The sequence below is a fragment of the Theropithecus gelada genome, chromosome X (assembly GCF_003255815.1).
Source record: "Theropithecus gelada isolate Dixy chromosome X, Tgel_1.0, whole genome shotgun sequence".
In the NCBI taxonomy this organism is placed as follows: domain Eukaryota; kingdom Metazoa; phylum Chordata; class Mammalia; order Primates; family Cercopithecidae; genus Theropithecus; species Theropithecus gelada.
The window spans coordinates 9,985,548-9,998,353 of NC_037689.1; the positions used below are offsets into that span (position 1 = coordinate 9,985,548).

Sequence of the window (12,806 nt, forward strand, 5' to 3'; positions counted from 1 at the left end):
AAAGGCTTAGTCTTGACCCAGCCCTCCCGCAGCGGAACAAGCAACTGGCTCAGGGCCGGGGCGCGGTGGGCTCTGATTGGTCGATGACATTGACGGTGATGATCTGATTGGTCGATGACTGGCGCTTCTCCGTAGCTGCCCGGGCGCGCCTCCGCCCCTGTGCGCCGGGCTCCCATTCGTCGCCGCTCTGGGGCATGAGCAGTGGGTGCCAGTCCAGTGCCTCGGCTCGGGGAAAGCCCAGCTTTTACGGTTCCGGGTGCTGGTTCCCACACCACTGCCTCGTGTGGGGTTGTTCGCCCGTGAAGGGGCAGGACAGGGTGCGCATTGATGGAAGTTAGTGAGGTCACACACCGGGCCGTGGCGCCTGGTGCTGTGGGCGCTTCCACTGCAACCTTCGTAGCAAACCCGGCGGGGTTCTCTGCCTGCGCACCGTGGTTCCTGCGTTCATTTACTGTCCGTTTCTCACTCTGGAAAGTGTGGCTTTGAGTTTAATCTGCAGGAGTAGGACGGGCACAGAGGGTGTCTGCTCCTCCTCGCACCATAAATCGCAGAGCGAGCCCTCTGTGGTCTCTGGATACAGTGTACCAAAGTTAGATTAACTGTACTCCTCACAAGCGAGTCCAACGTTGGCAGCAGTGAAAAAGCCCTAAGTGTCAGGGCCTTTGGCGAAGCGTGTGTAAGGGAATAAACACTTTCCCCAGTTTTCCAGGCGCAAACTGATGGTTTTGGAGCATTAAGGTCTGGTCGGCTGGGGCAGGATGGCTGCGTTGACACGTCTTATTTAATCCATATCATAGGTGAGGTGACTACTTACCTCTTTACAGGTTGAAATTGTTACATTATATATATATGTAAGTTGAAATAGAAGTATATATTACAAGCATTATAAACGCATATACCAATATGTATAAATCCATGATTTATAGGGATATAGATGTAGATGGAGCAGTGGGCCCAATTCATTGCCCTGGGGTGAGTCACATGCTGAAGGGAAAGGGGACTGTTGATCTTTTAACTGGGTGCCCAAAATGTTAGGAAGCCTGAGTCCTGAGGCCCCAGCCTTCACCAAGTGGGAAAAATTTCCCTTAATTAGCCTGGAAACTCCAATAGTGCAGTGCTGCTTCCACTGCTGAAAACAGCCAACCTTGATATCAGGTCTGGTCCCAAGAAACACTGTTCTTTCCCTCCCTCTTAGATTGTTATTTTATCCCTCTTAGGGATGAGGGAAAAGGTTGCTATTTTAACTGAGTGTGTGGGGACTGGAGTACTGGGTAGCACTCATCAAAGGTTCAGTTGAAGTATGGGCACTTAGTTACCTCTGGATTTTTTTTTTTTTTTTTTTTTTTTGAGACAGAGTCTTGCTCTGTCGCCCAGGCTGGAGTGCAGTGGCCGGATCTCAGCTCACTGCAAGCTCCGCCTCCCGGGTCTACGCCATTCTCCTGCCTCAGCCTCCCGAGTAGCTGGGACTACAGGCGCCCGCCACCTCGCCCGGCCAGTTTTTTGTATTTTTTTGGTAGAGACGGGGTTTCACCATGTTAGCCAGGCTGGTCTCGATCTCCTGACCTCGTGATCCGCCCGTCTCGGCCTCCCAAAGTGCTGGGATTACAGGCTTGAGCCACCGCACCCGGCCGATTTTTTTTTTTTTTTTTTTTTTTTTTTGGAAAAAATTTCACTTTTTTGCCATTCTGGGGGGCGGGGGCTTCATTTCCGCCCANNNAGAATCTCACTCTGTCGCCATACTGGAGTGCAGTGGCTCAATCTCGGCTCACTGCAACATCTGCCTCCCGGGTTCAAGCGATTCTCCTGCCTCAGCTTCCCGAGTAGCTGGGACTACAGGCATGCACCACCACACCCAGCTAATTTTTGTATTTTTAATAGAGATGGGGTTTCACCATGTTGGCCAGGATGGTCTCGAACACCTGACCTCAGGTGATCCACCGGCCTGGGCCTCCCAAAGTGCTGTGATTACTGGCGTGAGCCACTGCACCAGGCCCCTCCTCTGGATGTTTCTGAGAGTGGCTGGCTTTGTAACATTTATACTTCACTTTTGTATAATACTGTGTATATACTTCAGTTTTGCCACTCAGGTGCCATAGGAAGTGAGGGGTGCATTGTTTTTGTTTGGGATTTTGTTCTAAAGATTATAGTATAGTATAACCAAACATACAATAAGCTATATTAACTCCTTTTGCGGGGGGCAGGGAGAGACAGAGTATTTATTACTTTGTCACCCAGGCTGGAGTACAATGATGAATTCATGGCTCACTGCAGTCTGGACATCCTGTGCTCAAGCCATCCTCCCACCTCAGCCCCCCAAGTAGCTTGCAGTACAGGTGCGTCACACTATACCTGGCAAATTTTTTATTTTTTGTAGAGATGAGGTCTCACGATGTTGCTCTGCTGGTCTCAAATTTCTGCGCTCAGGCAATCCTTCTGCCTCAGACTCCCAAAGTGCTGGAATTACAGGCATGAGCCACTGCGTCCAGCCTGTATTACCTTTTCTTTTTCTTTTTCTTTTTCTTTTTGAGATAGGTTCTCATTCTGTTGCCCAGGCTGGAATGTAGTGGCACGATCTTGGCTCGCTGCAACCTCTGCCTCCCAGGTTCAAGCAATTCTCACACCTCAGCCTCCTGAGTAGATGGAATTTACAGGTGCTCACCACCACTCCTGGCTAATTTTTGTATTTTTAGTAGAGACCACATTTTGCCATGTTGGCCAGACTGGTCTCAAACTTCTGACCTCAAGTGATCCGCCCACCTCAGCCTCCCAAAGTGCTGGGATTACAGGCATGAGCCTCCATGCCCTGCAGTATTATCTTTTTTAAAGAGAGAGTACTTGAGGCCAGGAGTTTGAGACCAATCTGGGCAATATGAGACCCCATCTCTACAAAAATTACAAAAAAATTAGCCCAGTTTGGTGGTGCACACTTGTGGTCCCAGCTACTCAGAAGGCTGATGTGGGAGGATCACTTAAGCCTTGCAATTAGAGGCTGCAGTGAGCCATGATCGCACCACTGCACTCTAGCCTGGGCAACACAGTGAGACCTCATCTCAAAAAATAAATAAATAGGCCAGGCACGATGGCTCATGCCTGTAATCCCAGCACTTTGGGAGGCCAAGGCAGGTGAATCACCTGAGGTCAGGAGTTCAAGACCAGCCTGACCAACATGGTGGAACCCTGTCTCTACTAAAAATATAAAAAATTAGCCAGGTGTGGTGGCTAATGCCTGTAATTCCAACTATTCTGGAGACCAAGGCAGGAGAATCACTTGAACTTGGGAGGCGGAGGTTGCAGTGAGCCGAGATCGTGCCATTGTACTCCAGCCTGGGTAACAGGAGCAAAACTCCGTCTCAAAAAAAAAAAATAATAATAATAATAATAATAATACAAATATTAGTTGGAGGAGGCCGGGCGCGGTGGCTCATGCCTGTAATCCCAGCACTTTGGGAGGCCGAGGTGGGCAGATCACCTAAGGTCAGGAGCTTGAAACCATCCTAGCCAACATTGTGAAACCCCATCTCTACTAAAAATACAAAAACATGAGCTGGGCATGGTGGCGCATGCCTGTAGTCTCAGCTACTTGGGAGGCTGAGGCAGAAGAATCGCTTGAACCCAGGAGGTGGAGGTTGCAGTGAGCCCAGATCACGCCACTGCACTCCAGCCTGGTGACAGAGTGAGACTGCATCTCAAAAAAACAAAAAAACAAAACAAAACAATTAGCTGGGGGTAGTGGTGGGCGCCTGTAATACCAGCTACTCAGGAGGCTGAGGCAGGAAAATCACTTGAACCCCAGAGGTGAGGTTGCAGTGAGCTGAGATCATGCCACTGCACTTCAACCTGGGCAACAAAAGTGAAACTCCATTTCACATAAATAAATAACAGAAACACACCCTTTCTTATCTGTTCTGCATACTTAAATAAAAGAAACGGCTGGGCTCGGTGGCTCAAGCCTGTAATCCCAGCACTTTGGGAGGCCGAGACGGGCAGATCACGAGGTCAGGAGATCGAGACCATCCTGGCTAACACAGTGAAATCCCGTCTCTACTAAAAAATATGAAAAAACTAGCCGGGCGAGGTGGTGGGCGCCTGTAGTCCCAGCTACTCCGGAGGCTGAGGCAGGAGAATGGCATAAACCCGGGAGGTGCTTGCAGTGAGCCGAGATCCAGCCACTGCACTCCAGCCTGGGCAACAGAGCGAGACTCTGTCAAAAAAAATAAATAAATAAAAATAAAAAGTAAAAGAAACACACCCAAAAGTATTACAAATAAAGAAGATGGGGGAGGAAAATAAAATATTTAGCTTATTAATAAAAGAATGGGCCTATTTGAATAGTACAAACGCTAAAATAAAAATTCTTCAATGTGTATAGCTTGCCTTTTAAGTCTGTAGCCATTTAAATTATAAGAATTTCATCACTTGCCGGTCAGGCGCGGTAACTCATGCCTGTAATCCCAGCACATTGGGAGGCTGAGGTGGGCAGCTCACGAGGTCAAGAGATCGAGACCATCCTGGCCAACATGGTGAAACCCCGTATCTACTAAAAATACACAAATTAGCCGAGCATGGTGGCGCACACCTGTAGTCCCAGCTACTCAGGAGGCTGAGGCAGGTGAATTGCTTGAACCCAGGAGGCGGAGGTTGTAGTGAGCCGAGATTGTGCCACTGCACTCCAGCCTGGCGACAGAGTGAAACTCCGTCTCAAAAAAAATTAAAAATAAAAAATTTCATCACTTGCCAAGCCTGGTGGCTCATGCCTGTAATACCAGCACTTTGTGAGACTGAGGCAGGAGGATTTCTTGAGTCCAAAAGATTGAGGCTGCATGAGCTGTGATTGGGCCACTACCCTCTAGCCTGGGTAACAGAGCAAGACCCTATTCAACAACAACAAAAAAAGGAATTAGGTGATGGGAAATGCCTACCATTTGAATCTATAAAGATAAGCAAGGCAAGGTGCAGTGGCTCATGCCTATAATGCCAACATTTTGGGAGGCTGAGACAGGAGGATCGCTTGAGCTCCAGAGTTCAAAACCACCCTGGGCAACATAGTGAAACCTAGTCTCTACAAAAATAAACAAATTTAGCTGGGTGTGGTGGTGCATGCCTGTAGTCTCAGCTACATGGGAGGCTGAGGTGGGAGGATCGTGTGAGCTCAGGCAGTTGAGGCTGCAATGAGCCATGATTACGCCACTGCACTGCAGCCTAGGCGACAGCAAAACCTGTCTCAAAAAAAAAAAAAAAAAAGATAAGCAAGAGTTACTCATGATGCTTGAACTTGGGGGAAGATGCCAACTCCGGCACATGTCAGTTACTACATAAAAAGTCAAGTACAGTGTCAAATCCAAAGCATCAAGAGGAAAAAAAGTTCAGTTCCCAAGAGAACATGGATAGCTTAACAATGTAAAACTTGGCTGGGCACAGTGGCTCACACCTGTAATCCCAGCACTTTGGGAGGCCGAGGCGGGTGGATCACGAGGTTAGGAGATCGAGACCATCCTGGCTAACATGGTGAAACCCCATCTCTACTAAAAATACAAAAAATTAGCCAGGCGTGCCTGTAGTCCCAGCTACTCAGGAGGCTGAAGCAGGAGAATGGCGTGAACCCAGGAGGCGGAGCTTGCAGTGAGCTGAGATCGCGCCACTGTACTCCAGCCTGGGCGACAGAGCGAGACTCCGTCTCAAAAAAAAAAAAAGTAAAACTTAATCAAAACTATATCTGCATTAAGTTAGTACTGCTGAAACAATACATTGAGGAATTACAGTAGCACCTGCAAGTTCCTTCTAATGTCCATATAAATAGAACCATGGAAGCTTTTATGTTATCTGTTTTATGACCTTATGGAATTAGTGAACCAAATGAAAACTTAATCATTATTTCAAATAATATAATTTATTTCTAGACAAAATATATTCTTATTTTCAAGGTAGTTTTAGTGTCAGTATTTCTTAAGCCACAATCATGGAAATCATGTCTTAACTTTTTTTTTTTTTTTTTTTGAGACAGTCTTGCTATGTCACCCAGGCTGGAGTTCAGTGGCATGATCTCACCTCACTGCAACCTCTGTCTCCTGGGTTCAAGCATGCACATCTGCTAATTTTTAAGATGGGGTTTCACAATGTTGGCCAAGCTGGTGTTGAACTCCTGCCTCCGCCTCCCAAAGTGCTAGGATTATAGGCATGAGCCACCGTGTCCGGCAAAAAATACTTTTTCAATGTTTAAAAATATCCAACCTTTCGAAACTTTTTTTCTGATTAAGTAGTAATAGTCTTATCGGCCGGGTGTAGTGACTCATGCCTGTAATCTCAGCACTTTGGGAAGCCGAGGCAGGTGGATCACCTGAGGTCAGGAGGTCGAGACCAGCCTGGCCAACATGGTGAAACCCCATCTCTACTAAAAATACAAACATTAGCTGGGTATGGTGACGCACATCTGAAATCCCAGCTACTCGGGAAGCTGAGGCAGAAGAATCGCTTGAACCTGGGAGGCAGAGGTTGTTGCAGTGAGCCAAGATTGCACCACTGCACTCTAGCCTGGGTGACAGAGCAAAACTCCATCTCAGAAAAAAAAAAAAAATTAGCCAGGCGTGGTGGCGGGCGCCTGTAATCCCAGCTACTTGGGAGGCTGAGGCAGGAGAATCGCTTGAACCTGGGAGGCGGAGGTTGCAGCGAGCCAAGATCGCACCACTGCACTCCAGCCTCTGCAACTCTGCCTCAGAAAAAAAATATATAAAAATAAAATTTGCGTTATAGGCCAGGTGCAGTGGCTCATGCCTGTAATCTCAGCACTTTGAGATGCCAAGGCGAGCAAATCACTTGAGCCCAGGAGTTCATGACCAGCCTAGGCGACATAGAGAAACCCTGACATAGAGAAATTAGCCGGATGTGGCCGGGTGCGGTGTCTCACGCCTGTAATCCCAGCACTTTGGGAGGCTGAGGCAGGTGGATCATGAGGTCAGGAGTTCAAGACCAGCCTGGCCAACTTGGTAAAACCCCATCTCTACTAAAAAAATTACAAAAACAATAGCCAGGCATGGCAGCGGGCGCCTGTAATCCCGGCTACTCAGGAGGCTGAGGTAGAGAATTGCTTGAACCTGGGAGGCAGAGGTTGCAGTGAGCCCAGATCACGCCATTGCACTCTAACCTGGGTGACAGTGCGAGATACCGCCTCAAAAAAAAAAAAAAAAAAAAAAAAAAGCCAGATGTAGTGGTGCAGTCTCAGCTACTCAGGAGGCTCGCCCACCTCGGCCTCCCAAAGTTCTGGGATTACAGGTGTGAGCCACCGTGCCCAGCCTGTATTTTTTGTAGAGATGGAATTTTGCCATGTTTCCCAGGCTGGTCTCGAACTCCTGGGCTCAAGAAATCCTCCCACCTTGTCCTCCCAAAGTGCTGGGATTACAGGTGTGAGGCAGCATGCCCAGCCGCAACAGTAATTTTCACAAATGGTCCCCTGTAGTCAAGTAGGCAATTTTCATTCATGAAAGTGATATCACTGTAATTCTTCTAAACTTTCACTAAAATGCATGCTCCCTTTGCAGAGGGAAAGCTGAATCACAGGGTCAAGAGATGTCCTGGATGGTTGGGCACGGTGGCTCATGCCTGTAATCCCAGCACTTTGGGAGGCCGAGGCAGGCGGATCACGTGAGGTTGGGAGTTTGAGATCACCCTGACCAACATGGAGAAACCCCGTCTCTACTAAAAATAAAAAATTAGCCAGGCGTGGTGGTGCATGCCTGTAATCCCAGCTACTAGGGAGGCTGAGGCCAGGCTGGTCTCAAACTCCTGACCTCAGGTGATCCGCCCGCCTCAGCCTCCCAAAGTGCTAGGATTACAGGCTTGAGCCACCATGCCCAGCCCTATGAATTATTTCAAATGCATTAGATCCACCTAATCAAAATTCTCTCATTCAGCATATAATTTTGAGTGCCAACTGTGTGTCAAGGTCAGTGTTCAGCCCTACAGTAAACAACATGGACAGAGCTTCTGCCTTCACAGAACCTCCATCTAGGGAGCAGGTGAATATATTACCAGGCTGTAATTGGTTGCTTAGCTCCAAAATAGTGAATTTAGGGTCAATTAAGATAATAATCTACCTAACTCTAATGACATCTCTAGTGTATTGTGTCTTTTAAAGTACAGTTACAGCTTGGGCAACCTGGGGAAACACCCCGTCTCTACAAAAAAAAAAAAAAATTTTTTTATTTGAGTCAGTCTTATTCTTTCACCCAGGCTGGAGTGCAGTGGGGCGATCTCAGCTCACTGCAACCTCAAACTCCCGGGTTCAAGCAATTATGTCTCAGCCTCCTAAATAGCTGGGATTACAGGCGTACACCACCATGCATGGCTAATTTTTGCAATTTTAGTAGAGACGGGGTTTTGCCATGTTGGCCAGGCTGGTCTCGAACTCCTGGCCTCAAGTGATCTGCCCGCCTTGGCCTCCCATAGTGCTGGGATTACAGGTGTGAGCCACCGCACCTGACCCCTCCTGTCTCTCTTAACATACATTGCCTCCTTATAGAGGTCCAAGCACCATGCTAAGCCTGGGAGGTAATACACAAATGAATGAGCGGACCTTGTGAGTTCCATGCTAAAGACACCCTATGAGAACAGTCTGGCCAACATGGTGAAACCTGGTCTCTACTAAAAATACAGAAAATAACCAGGCGTGGTGGTGCATGCCTGTAATTCCAGCTACTGGGGAGGCTGAGGTAGGAGAATTGCTTGAACCCAGGAGGTGGAGGTTGCAGTGAGCTGAGATCACACCACTGCACTCCAGCTTGGGCGACAGAGTGAGACTCTGTCTCGAAAAAAAAAAAAGACACCCCGGGCCAGGCGAGGTGGGTCACACCTGTAATCCCAGCACTTTGGGAGAAGAAGGTGGGAGAATCACTTGAGGCCAGCAGTTTGAGACCAGCCTGGTCAACATAATGAGACCACATCTTGACAAAAAAAAAATGTTTTAAAAAGCTGGGCATGGTGAAGTGTGCCTGTAGTCCCAGCTACTTGGGAGGCTGAAGTGGGAGGATTGCTTGAGCCCAGGAGTTTGAGGCTGCAGTGAACTATGATCATACTACTGCATTCCAGTGTGAGTGACAGAGGGAAACCGTGACTCATTTAAAAAAAAAAGAAGAAGAAGAAAAAGAAGGCTGATTGTGGTGGCTCACGCCTGTAATCCTAGCACTCTGGAAGACTGAGATGGGAAGATTACTTGAGCCCAGAAGTTCAAGATTAGCCTGGACTGGCCAGGCTCGGCAGCTCAAGCCTGTAATCCCAGGCAGGAGAATTGCTTGAACCCGGGAGGTAGAGGTTGCAGTGAGCCGAGATTGTGCCATTGCACTCCAGCCTGGGTGACAAGAGCAAAATTCCGTCTAAAAAAAAAAAAAAAAAAAGATTAGCCTGGGCAACATAGTGAGACCTCAAGACCTCTCTATTAAAAGAAAACAAAGTATCAAGCTTAAAAACATAATACTGGGCCTGGCACGGTGGCTCACACCAATAATCCCAGCATTTTGGGAGGCCAAGGCGGGTGGATCATGAGGTCAGGAGATCGAGACCATCCTGGCTAACACGGTGAAAGCCCATCTCCACTAAAAATACAAAAAATTAGCCGGGCACAATGGTGGGCGCCTGTAGTCCCAGCTACTCCGGAGGCTGAGGCAGGAGAATGGCATGAACCCGGGAGGTGGAGCTTGCAGTGAGCCGAGATAGCGCTACTGCACTCCAGCCTGGGCGAAAGAGCAAGACTCCATCTCAAAAATAAACAAAAAAAAACACATAATACTGGCCAGGTGCGGTGGCTCATGCCTGTAATCCCAGCACTTTGGGAGGCCGAGGTCAGGGGATCGAACCATCCTGGCCAACGTGGTGAAACCCCGTCTCTACTAAAAATACAAAAATTAGCCGGGCGTGGTGGTGGGCACCTGTAATCCCAGCTATTTGGGAGGCTGAGGCAGGAGAATGGCTTGAACCCGGGAGGGAGAGGTTGCAGTGAACAGAGATCACGCCACTGCACTCCAGCCTGGCAACAGAGCAAGACTCCATCTCAAAAAATAAAATAAAAATATTAATAATACTAGGCCGGGCACAGTGGCTCATGCCTGTAATCCCAGCACTTTGGGAGGCCGAGGCAGGCAGATCATCTGAGGTCGGGAGTTTAAGACCAGCTTGGCTAATACGGTGAAACCCCGTCTCTACTAAAAATACAAAATAAGCTGAGCGTGGTGGCGTGCGCCTGTAATCCCAGCTACTCGGGAGGCTGAGGCAGGAGAATTGCTTGAACCCAGGAAGCAGAAGTTGCAGTGAGCCGAGATGGCACCACTGCACTCCAGCCTGGGTGACAGAGTGAGACTCCCTCTAAAAAACAAAACAGAACAAAACAAAACAACAACAACAAAAAAAAATACTAAGTGAAAAGAAACAGAACAAGGAAACACAGACCTGCATGAGTTAGGATTGCAGTTCCCAAACTGTGTTGAGGCACCTCAGAATGCCATAGTGAATTCTCAGGGACACTGCAAGATACTTTAAATTGTTTGAGGGAAATATATGGGTACTCAACATATCAGATACCTCATAAACTATTCAAGGGAGTTCAAAGTTTCAAAGTTACATTAAACTACTTTTCTTTCAATGACATCTCTTTGCAAAGCTGGGTTTACAGCAGTTACTGTGATAAAAAGCAAACACCTGACAAAAATCAGCATGGATCAACTCATTTAGGTGATATCATACAATCTGATTAAGGTTTGGGAAGGTGTGCAGAGTCTAACAAACATGCATCAATTAATAAGCAATTGTAGTTATTTAACAGTTTTTTTTTCCTTTTTCTTTCTTTTTTTTTTTTTTTTTTTTGAGACGGAGTCTCGCTATGTTGCCCAGGTTGGAGTGCAGTGGCGCGAACTCGGCTCACTACAAGCTCCGCCTCCCGGGTTCACGCCATTCTCCCGCCTCAGCCTCGGAGTAGCTGGGACTACAGGTGCCCGCCACCACGCTCGGCTAGTTTTTTGTATTTTTAGCAGAGACGGGGTTTCACCATGTTAGCCAGGATGGTCTCTATCTCCTGACCTCGTGATCCACCCGCCTCGGCCTCCCAGAGTGCTGGGATTACAGGCTTGAGCCACCGCGCCCGGCCTTAACAGTTTTTTTTTTTTTTCTATGTGTTGTTGATTTTCTAAAATGCTACTTTTTTTTTAGGACATAAATAGGTATTACATTTTGGTCCAAGCAGGTGGTGGGGGCATGGTAAGTAAAAAAAAAAAATTTGGTCCAAGAAACAGAAGTGTTAGGTATTTGTTTTGAAAAAAATAACATATACATACACTCATGAAACCATCACCATAATCAAGATAGCGAATGTATCATCGTCTCCAGGTTTCCTCATGCTCGTTTGTAATCCCTTCCTACCGCCCCACCTCATCCCCAAGCAACCATTCATCTGCTTTGTTACTATGGGATACAAAATATAACAAAGTATACAAAATATACTTTGTTATATTTTGCCTTTTTCTTTTGAGATGGAGTCTCACTCTGTCGCCCAGGCTGGAGTGCAATGGCGTGGTCTCACTCACTGTAACCTCCGCCTCCCAGGTTCAAGCACTTCTGCCTTAGCCTCCGGAGTAGCTGGGACTACAGGCAAGTGACATCACATCTGGCTAATTTTTTGTAGACCCAGGATTTCACCGTATTAGCCAGGATGGTCTCGATCTCCTGACTTTGTGGTCCACCCGCCTCGGCCTTCCAAAGTGCTGGGATTACAGGCGTGAGCCACTGCGCCTGGCATATTTTGCCTTTTTAAGAGCTTTATATAAATGCATCTGAATATGAACTCTTTTCTAAATTCCTTCTTTCTTTCTTTTTTTTTTTTTTTTTTTTTTTGAGACGGAGTCTCGCTGTGTCTCCCAGGCTGGAGTGCAGTGGCGTGATCTCGGCTCACTGCAAGCTCCGCCTCCCGGGTTCACGCCATTCTCCCGCCTCAGCCTCCCAAGTAGTTGAGACTACAGGCGCCCGCCACCACGCCCGGCTAGTTTTTTTTTTTGTATTTTTAGTAGAGACGGGGTTTCACCATGTTAGCCAGGATAGTCTCGATCTCCTGACCTCGTGATCCACCCGCCTCGGCCTCCCAAAGTGCTGGGATTACAGGCTTGAGCCACCGCGCCCGGCCCTAAATTCCTTCTTTCTTTTTGAGACGGAGTCTCACTCTGTTACTCAGGCTGGAGTGCAGTGGTGCGATCTCGGCTCACTGCAACCTCCGCCTCCCGGTTTCAAGTGATTCTCCTGCCTCAGCCTCTGAAGTAGCTGGAATTACAGACATGCACCATCACACCCAGCTAATTTTTGTATTTTTGGTAAAGATAGGGTTTTGCCATGTTGGCCAGGCTGGTCTCGAACTCCTGAGCTCAAGTGATCCACCCGCCTCAACCTCCCAAAGTGCTGGAATTGCAAGCATGAGCCACTTTTATAGAGCCACTTTTATAGAGTCCCTCTATAAAAGTTATTGGAGGCCGGGCGCAGTGGCTCACACCTGTAATCCCAGCACTTTGGGAGGCCGAGGCGGGTGGATCACGAGGTCAGGAGATGAAGACTATCCTGGCTAACACGGTGAAACCCCGTCTCTACCAAAAATACAAAAAAAAAAAAAGAATTAGCCGGGCAAGGTGGCTGGCGCCAGTCGGGAGGCTGAGGCAGGAGAATGGCATGAACCCGGGAGGCGGAGTTTGCCATGAGCCGAGATGGCGCCACTGCACTTCAGCCTGGGCGACAGAGAGAGAGACTGTCTCAAAAAAAAAAAAAAAAAAAAAAAAAAAAAAAAAAGG

At 47.8% G+C, this 12,806-nt stretch overlaps 1 protein-coding gene across 1 annotated transcript in view; it reads left to right on the top strand.

Moving 5' to 3' along the window:
* Nucleotides 1-210: 210 nt before the first annotated feature.
* WDR45 (WD repeat domain 45) overlaps nt 211-12,806 on the top strand; it is a 30,139-nt gene continuing 17,543 nt past the window's right edge. The window contains exon 1 of the mRNA XM_025371914.1: nt 211-797. The gene's annotated coding sequence lies outside the window, so the exon portion shown is untranslated. The remainder of the gene's footprint in view (nt 798-12,806) is intronic.